General features: G+C 40.7%; 1 protein-coding gene across 1 annotated transcript in view; it reads right to left on the bottom strand.

Moving 5' to 3' along the window:
* CENPP (centromere protein P) overlaps window positions 1–9,126 on the bottom strand; it is a 158,473-nt gene that overhangs the window by 67,566 nt on the left and 81,781 nt on the right. The gene's annotated exons all lie outside the window — the stretch shown is intronic.

The raw sequence follows: 9,126 nt of genomic DNA on the forward strand, positions 1-9,126 counted from the left end.
CACTGGGAAGATATAGCCTGGAAGGGGCAATAAACTTGAAATAAATAAAGCAATTAAGCTAACAGGTAAGAGCAATGAAGTCAATAAACAGGGCAGAAATGCAAGAAATGCTGGGTTTCTGGGACCACTGCCTGGGCTTGGGAGGTTCCCAGGTCCCATGGCTCAAGAGAGGCCACGCTGCATGAGTCCAAGAACCAACTATACCCAGCAGCCTTGCAGTGAGGTATGCACCACTGAGATCCTGCAAGTGTGTTTAGGAGCAGAACTCTAGAAAAGCTGAAAAATAGAATGACTGATAGAGCCTTGTCCTTAAGTTGGAAGACTCATTTACTTCAACTGATTGTGTCATTTAAAAATATAAATTATGTCCAGTTTTAATCCTGTTCCACCTTGAAATTTCATCATGCTCTGGACAGATGATTACTTCCATTTCATTCCAAAAAGTGATAAATAACCTCGTGGCAAGCATTCCTCATGATATAATACTATAAACAAGTGGTTGTTCTGTTTAGCTTCAGAGCTATACTGTAATAATGCACATGCACATTAAGGCCTAGCTACATTCTGAAAATATAAACTGCATGCCATCTTTGTATACAGATACAAGGAGTGTCTCATGAAATCCTGGCTTTACTTTTGCTATTTGTCTTATTGTAGGTAAGAACATTTCATAAAGTACTTTAGAAATGATATGGTAGGGCCCTCCCTGATGGTACAGTGGGTTAAAGTGCAGCACCATGGACTTTGCCGCAGCCATTTTACTACGAGTTCGATCCCCGGCCAGGGAGATAACCCACATGGCATGGCAGACCTCTCCTACCAGCCTGCTGCTCCTCTCAGCAGTGTAGTTTGTCAATCTGCCTGTTCTGCTCCCTACTATGCCTCTTGTGAATCCTCTCACCACTCATGCGCCTCTGGCCTGTACCCCAGTTCTGTATGCATAAATGAATAAATCTTTTAAAAATAAATAAATCATATGGTGAAAGATACATATAGCCAGGAATCATATGGAAATCATGACACCAAGAATCAGGACGTGGGAGGCTTATCTTGGTCTCCAATGACTGATTACGTAGTCATTTAACTTTCCTAGGATTAACCTGGCTCATTATGAAATGACATGTTTGGAGCACAATGATGATTTTTCACTGGGAATGGGTTGGATGTGTCCCTGAAGAGGAAACGCAGATTCCTTTTAAATAAAGTAGCTACGCTATTATCACTAAGAGTTAGCTTTCTCTGCTCTACTTTTTCCTTAGAACCAGTGGAAAAGGTACTATCTAAATGCAATACCAAAAGTTGCAAAATTCACAAAGAACATGCAGCTATAATCCCTGTCCTTCCCTAATGCTCTGCTCAGCTTCCCTGCACTCCTCAGGTGCACAGGTTGCAGCCTTCTTATTTATGCCAGGGCAGGAATTTTGGTGGTATGTCTATTCTTTTCAAGTCCCAGCTCCATGGTAAGGAATCAGCTCTAGCAGCTCTGTAACAAACACTGCTAACTTCTGACCTGAAATACCTTGAAAGGCCAGGAAGCTGAGCACTGGTTCTGTAGGACACAGTGGTGTAGGTTGTAGACTGGGTCACACCCTCGATCTCTGCCAAACCCTACGAGTCCCTATGCAGCAGGGATGCAGTCCCTGGGTCCGGACACCAGGACCAGGGTGGTGGGTGGCATTCAGGAACAACAGGGTGCACAGGTTTCTCTGCTATTCCAAAGTAGATCATTCTTAATTGGTATAATTTTTTTTTTAATCTGGGAACACTCAATACATTTTCCTAAATTAATGCTAAATTCCCATACCCAAAGGAATACTGTTCTGAATAGCAGGGGAAAGCAGTACATGCCTGATTCTGAACTGAATCTGTGTCTTCTGCCAAAGTCTGATAAGCAGAAAGCATGGAAGTTGGACATTGGTACTTGTGAGCCTATGAATCCTAAGGACAGAGGGACCTTGGTGTGGAAGTATTGCCCAGAAGGGTGAGGAAGACAAAAAAAACCTCATTTGCATTGTCAAATCACTCCACACATAATCAGCTTGGGAGGCAGTCTCCTGAAGTCAAAATTCATGACAACTTAATAGAACCAGTTTTAGTGCAATGGAGTAACCATCCAGAGACATTGTAGCTGAAACCCATGAGCAGTGTTCTCCGGTCTGCAAGGCAGCTCTAGGAGGAGAGAGGTCAGGGTGGTTCCTGCTCACACACAGAGTATGGTTAGTCCCATAGTTGTTCAATACTATTAGTATAAACCTTTACATGCACGGGTGAGCAAGGAAAAAGGCGCTGACCCACAATTTCAGGGCGACAAAGAAGCCATGACCACTGCTGGTCTCTACCTGACCTCAGCCTCTGGTGTGACCCCAAAAAGCCTGAGGGGAGCCACGCCTGAAAGCCGAGTTCCTTGGCTCTGGGTGTCTTGTGCCACACCCCAACAACAGATCTGGTATTATGACTTATGTCTGAAAGTATTTCTTTGCACACAAGGGGCGTTGCATGGTAGACGGGTAGGGGGTGTACTGTTTCTGGAAAATGACTGTAAAACTTAGGAGAACAGACACAATTTCTGGGACGCCAAAATGACTGTTGATCCTCAGTTTAAACTGAATAAAATCACGATTTGTGCAAAGTTGATAGCAACATTACTCCTAAACAAACCAGAAAGGAATCTGAAAAAAGGTTTTTTAAGGTAGGAGTAGAAGTTGAATTAAAAAGATTTACATGAAATCTTCTTTACATATTTTTTCTTATGACCTTTTCCTGACAGAGATGTCAGAAAGCAGGCATAGAGTACATTCTGTTAAACAATGAAATCATGTGTTGACAATTGGTACTACTTCGTAATCAACTGACTTCTGCATAATAGCAACACTCACCATGTTTGCAAAACCGTCAGTTAAACATACTGAGAATGACGATGCTCACAGATGCTGACATTAAACGAAAGACTTGAATTCTGCTATTTAAGTGGAACTCCAAAGGCTGCATCAAGCTCCCTATGACATCTATTATATCTCTTTCCTTTATTTAGCGAATGGCTAGGAAGTTTCCATATAGGAGACACATTTATAAACTGACGATATTTGTCTACAGTTGGATTCAGATCCTCACCAGCAAATTCAAGTCCATGGAAACAGGCAGGCATTTCTGGGTAGCTCTAACCTACACCAGACAATTGCAGGGATCTTAAGCCCCAGAAGCCTATGAAACATGAGGTCCCTCTTTTGTAGTTAAAAAACAAGAATGAGTATCGTGGTTCTGGGCTGGAATCCCTAGTGGCTGTGGATGTGGCCAAGTTTACTTAGATTCTGATTTCCAGTTTCCTTGCCCATGAAACTGGGATAGGGGGGTGGGGGAGGGGGGGAGAACATCAACCTCCCAAGGCTCAAGGTTACATGAGGTGATGTCCATGACAGCGCTGGCACAGGCAAACTTCTGACAGTGTCTCCCTACATGCATAGGCATCTGGACACCAGCAGGCAAGATTCAGTGACTTGTTTAAGGTTGTCAGGCTTCTTACCATGGTAGATATTAATTATTCAAGGAAACTGATTGCTTAGATTGTAAAATAGAGTGGGGAAAGGAGTGGGTTTACTAGAACTTGGTGGCATTTCCATAGGATCACTGCAAGCTCCCATCCATTGTGCCAAGGGTAGCCAGGTAGGATGTACTTCAGCAGTACTTCATAAAGGTAGAGCAAGGCTAGAATTCAGAGTCTAAATCACTTATCTTCATAGACATGGGCACAGATTAGAAGCACTTAAAAAAAAAAACAAAACACCTGCTTATAAGAAGGTGAAGTCTGGTTTACAAATGTGATTACCTGTAACACCTAAAATGTTGGGGGAAAGTATATTGAAAATAGCTAGCCAAACTAGATGTGATCAGCATACCTGTCGCGCAGATGGAGTCACCTGTCTGCACTAGTCTGGCTGGGTGGGTGGGCATTATGGCCTGCCACTGTGAGGTCTCTGAAGCATATCTCAGGCAAATGATCTCCTGGAAAGTTTCAAGTATCTCATTACTGGTCTTGACTATTCTTAATTCAGCAGATCCAGAGACATTTGTAAAAGATTTTCAAAGAAACAGATCTACTGTGAACAGAGTCATGTGTCAGTGCACGTTTGATCCTGTACAATTTAGACAATGTTGTGCACACTAACCTATTGCTCATGTGTCGGCTGCTATGGCTAAGAACATCAGCCATGCAGGAATTTGGTCTGTCACACACTGTTATTCACAAAGGAGTGAATGACTCTAACTTGGTAAATAGAGCTTAGTGATTACACAACTAAAAAATAATAAAGGCATGACTATTTCTTTGAAGTTAATTTATTCTTTCTACATAAAATGGATAAAATAAAAATTCACAGCCTAACATATTTTTTCCTTTGCACAAAATGTGAAGAATGTGGATCTACACAAGGGAAAGCAGATTGTATTTAAAAATAACATGTGATTGCACTAAACACATACTAACTTGGAAAAGAAAAGAAATACATCATGTTATTAAAATGTCATGGTGTGTTTCTAAGCAACAGAATCTCTGTGGTCAAATAAACTTACATTAAACTATCAGTTGATAAAAGCAAATCTTTTTATGAGTTGGAATCTGCCGAAGGTTCATTTGTTTTACATAAGTTGGAATTATATTCACAATGACCAAATTTATATGTGAACTGTTTGAAAAGTCAATTTAACTAGTTGTATGATACATAGAACAAAGGATACACTATAAATTGTGAATCTTCTAGGGTAAAATTGTTTAGTAAGTGAAGAATGGACTTCTGTGAGGGTATCATAAAATCTACAATAGATCCTCTGTAGAGAAAAATACACACATACAATTTGCATGTATGAAAATAATATAAAACTTCCCAAATCTCTAGGAATACTAGTGCCTTCATTCAGAACACTGGCCTGGCCTATGGTACCACCTCTTAAGTTAAAATAAATTTTGTATGTAAGTATTTCACAAACATTAAGGATAAACAGAGTTAAAATTAACTTAGAGCAAGTGTAATGCTTTCCTTCACAGCTTGATTTAGCAATTATTATCAAGGCCATACAGAAACTACAAGAATGATACAGTGAACATCTAAATGCTCGTCCCCTACATTAGCCAACAGTACTGTCACTCATTTGCTCTCCCTCCATATCCACATATACACATATCTACATAATTATATGTGTACTTGCAGAGGACAGATCATTTGAATGCAGCGTGTATATGTTGTAACATGTCACCCCAACACTTAAGTGCATTTCTTAAGAACAAGGACATCTTCGTAAATAATCATGAGGTCTTTCTCACACGACTGGATCCGAGAAATTTAATGTTGTTTCAGTATTATTTAACATATAGTCAGTACCAAATTTTCCCAACTGTTCAAACAACTTCCTAATCTGTTGTATTGCACAGGCACATGTATGTATGGGTGTGTGTAAAGGCACATACAGGTGTGTACATATATGGGGTTGTTGTGCTTGCGTGCATGTATGAAACGTTCAAGGTATCTTTAAAGCTCACATACTGACCATTAGATCCTGCACTAGAGAACCATTTCCAGCCCAAAAGTTTCAGACTTTCCTAATTTTGAAGGGTCCAGTTATTTTGTAACATGCCTCCTGATCTACTGTTGATTGATCCCTCAAGACTGGACTTAGACTAAACATTTTGGGCAAGAATCCCATGTAAGTGATCATGTAATTCTTTTTTGACATAAACTGTTAGGAGGCCTGTTACTGAGAATGCTGAAACTTGATTCCTCTTGCAATTCAATAATCTGAAAGATAAGAACTTAGGTATCTTGTTAGTTAACAACCCTTCACCTACTGATTTTAGCTTCTTTGTTAACCTTTGCCTAAAGCAGTCATTACATTGGCAATTTCCCAGCAGTAACTTTCAAGTCCTGTTTTTTTTTTCTTTCTGTTGTTCTCTGTGTGTGTGTCTGTGTTTTTGTTAGTGAAATTGTTGGTATTTTTCCATAAGAGCTTTTCTTATTATCCTAAACAGGATAGCCTTTCCACCCCTTTTCTCCATTATCCTAAACAGGACTTTTCCTGGGTATGCTCTAGTCCAGCCCCATCCTCATGCTTCTGTGCTTTAGCTGTACACTCATACTAGTCCTATGATCTGCTTGTTAGTCCATAGCAACACCTTGGATATTCTGAAAAAACCCATGGAATCATCATCATCCACTCCTTTCTGAAAACTTTGTGTCTATTATATACAACCAGCGTTATACATAAAAAACATATATGCTTACATCCTAGGAGTTAATGGCCCGTAACTTTCTTCAACATGTTGTATATTCCTCAGGATTTAACATCTTGCATTCCTCCACAGCACCCACACCAGTTCGGTAGCTGTGAGAACTATATTCGAAGGGGTGTCAGCCCCTACTTTTTACCATGGGGTCTCATGGTCTAAACAGGGGAGGGAAGAGCAAAAGGGGCTGTGGTGATGGATCATGGGTGCTGTGGTGTGGGAGAACTATAGGGATTACACCTGAGGGGAGAAACTAAATACTGTACAAAAATGGACAGCGAAACAAGAAAATAAATTCAGAGATAGAAAAAAAAAATCCTTTTATGGTAATCAATGTTTTTGTTCAGAAAATGTCAGTACAAAAAAAATTGTAGTTTTTCAGTTCTGCAACTTATTTTGTTTATAGTATAATAACATGCAAATCATTCGTGATTTGTAAAGGTATTGCTTAATGCAGTGAAACTAATTCCCCATCATTTAGGCCAAAACCTGATGAAACAAAATTTAAACAATGAAAACAAACACGTAGAAAAAGAATTAAGAACCAAAGTTAGAAGATTTTTCTCTTCACAATACATCATTATTCCTTTTTGTTTTTAATTTAGGGAGACATTTTTAACTTCGGAGAAGAGGAGGAACATGATTGTGTTTGAAATGACAACTTGCAAAGGTGCAGTTTCTTGCCAAGCAGTCTATCTGTGCACCTGGCCATCTCTGCAGTTGTCAGCCAAAGCTCTCCACCCCATGGCTCTAAGACTGTGGGAGGGGGTCTGGAACCTGGCCATTACCTCTAGCCACACAATCTGTGGAATCAAACACACCACCCGCAATGCAGCACTATACTCCAAGGCCTGTTTCTTTCCCTAAGCACTCAGATCAAAGGTCAGAGCAAGATGCTGAGGGAAGACAAGTTGAGAACTTAAAAGCAGGGAGGGGAGAAAGCATATGTAATCCAAATTTTGTTTTTCCAGTATCTCTAGAAAAGGTTAGAAAATCTAGAAGAACATGCAGATTCACAGACCAGAAGCGAGGGTCATACCAAATAGGCAAGGGCACAGGTCCAGAGGTTGAAACACATCTTGCTGACAGGAGGAGCCCCTCTCTGCCCAGTTACATGCTATCTGGCAAAAACTCACATGTGTGAAATAAGCCAGAAAGAAAAGGAAAAATACTGGATGGTTTCACTCATAGTGGAGCATAAAGGACCAGGGGAGAAAATTATAATAATGAAAACTACATGCCAGAGACATTTTACGGGGCTGGAGTGGGGAATGGTCTCAAAAATACAAAGACGGTGGGGAGGGGAAGTACACTGGACTATGGTGATGGCACAGGGGTGATTTGGTGATGCGAAGCCTGCGGGGATTACAACTGAGATGGAAAAAGGCACAAAATGATGTAAAAATAAAGTATTATTTTATTTAAAAAAGCACGTGTATTTATGAGAGGTTGAAATCTCATAATTTTTGGATACAACAATTTTACTTAACACACATACACAAAACAGAAAGAAAAAAGAAACAACAAATGGAGGGCCTCCTTGGTGGCACAAGGGGTTAAGTCTCAGCGCTATGAAGCTACTGCTAGTCATTGCAGCAGGAGTTCAATCCCAGCCAGGGAGCTGAACCACACTGCACAGCAGACCGCTTTTGCCTCTCCCACTGCTCCCCTCAGCAGTGTATTTCAGTGGATCTGCCCAGTCTGCTCCCCACTGTCTCTGGTGAATACTCTTACCCACTATACCTCTGGCCTACACCCTAGCTCTTGCATGCATAAACAAATAAAGTAAATCTTTAAGAACATGCAGACAAATGAGTCTCAAATGGTAGATTAAAGAATGTTTGAACATTCATTGCAATGTTCCAAAGAAGAATTAATCCAGGAGCATACACAAATTTATATAAAATGTATAACTTGTGGCATATTCATACAATAGAAAACAATGTAATAATGAGAATGAACAAAAGATTGCTAACCACAAGTATATGGAAGGATCTCAAAAAATCTAATGTTGAATGAAAACAGAGCCAAACATAAAAGAGAATTCCCAGTAGGATTCATTTACACAAAGTTCAAAAATAAGTATGGTGGCCAGTCAGGTTGGCTTCTTTTGGGGGGATTCTGAGGAGGCTCCCAGAATCCCAAATCCTGAGAAGATTCCAGTATCTGGAATCTCAACCATTAAGGGTTGAGTTCGTTAAAAGTAATAGAGCAGTACTATTTTAATGTGTTTCTTCTTTATTTTTTTGTAGTATATACTTCAGCTATAAGTTAAAAAACAAACCATGGGCCCTCCCTGGTGGTGCAGCAGGTTAAAGCACAGCACTAATAAGCTATAGTCACTTCTGCATGAGTTTGATCCCCACCTGCCCCGGAGTTGACCCACATGGCACGGCAGACCTCTCCTGATCCGCCCGCTGCTCCCCTCAACAGTGTACTTCGTCGATCTGCCTGTTCTGCTCCCCACTCTGTCTCTGGTGAAGCCTCTCGCCACCCCTGTACCTCTGGCCTGTACCCCAGCTCTGTATACACAAATAAATAAATCTTTAAAAACAAAAACACTGTGCAGAACAAAAAGAAGTCAGACTTAAGGTTTCCCGTCTCTCACTTGCTGCTCTGATGGAAGTCAGGTCAATAAAATCCAGCTCAACTTTCCTGATGGCTCAGTTCATCAAGGTAACAGATAAACATTTTGAACTAAACTTAACTGTAAACGGGAACATGAGCATTCTAACCACACAGGAGAGAGAACTACTACTGCTCAGGACTCAAAGCTCCCTTGGGCCAGTCCAATGGGCCTATGCCTTATGGGCTGGCTGCTCTGCACGAGGCATAGCTTTCTCTAGGGCTGCCAC

The sequence above is a fragment of the Condylura cristata genome, unplaced genomic scaffold (genome assembly GCF_000260355.1).
Source record: "Condylura cristata isolate star-nosed mole 26May11 unplaced genomic scaffold, ConCri1.0 scaffold00017, whole genome shotgun sequence".
Lineage (NCBI taxonomy): Eukaryota > Metazoa > Chordata > Mammalia > Eulipotyphla > Talpidae > Condylura > Condylura cristata.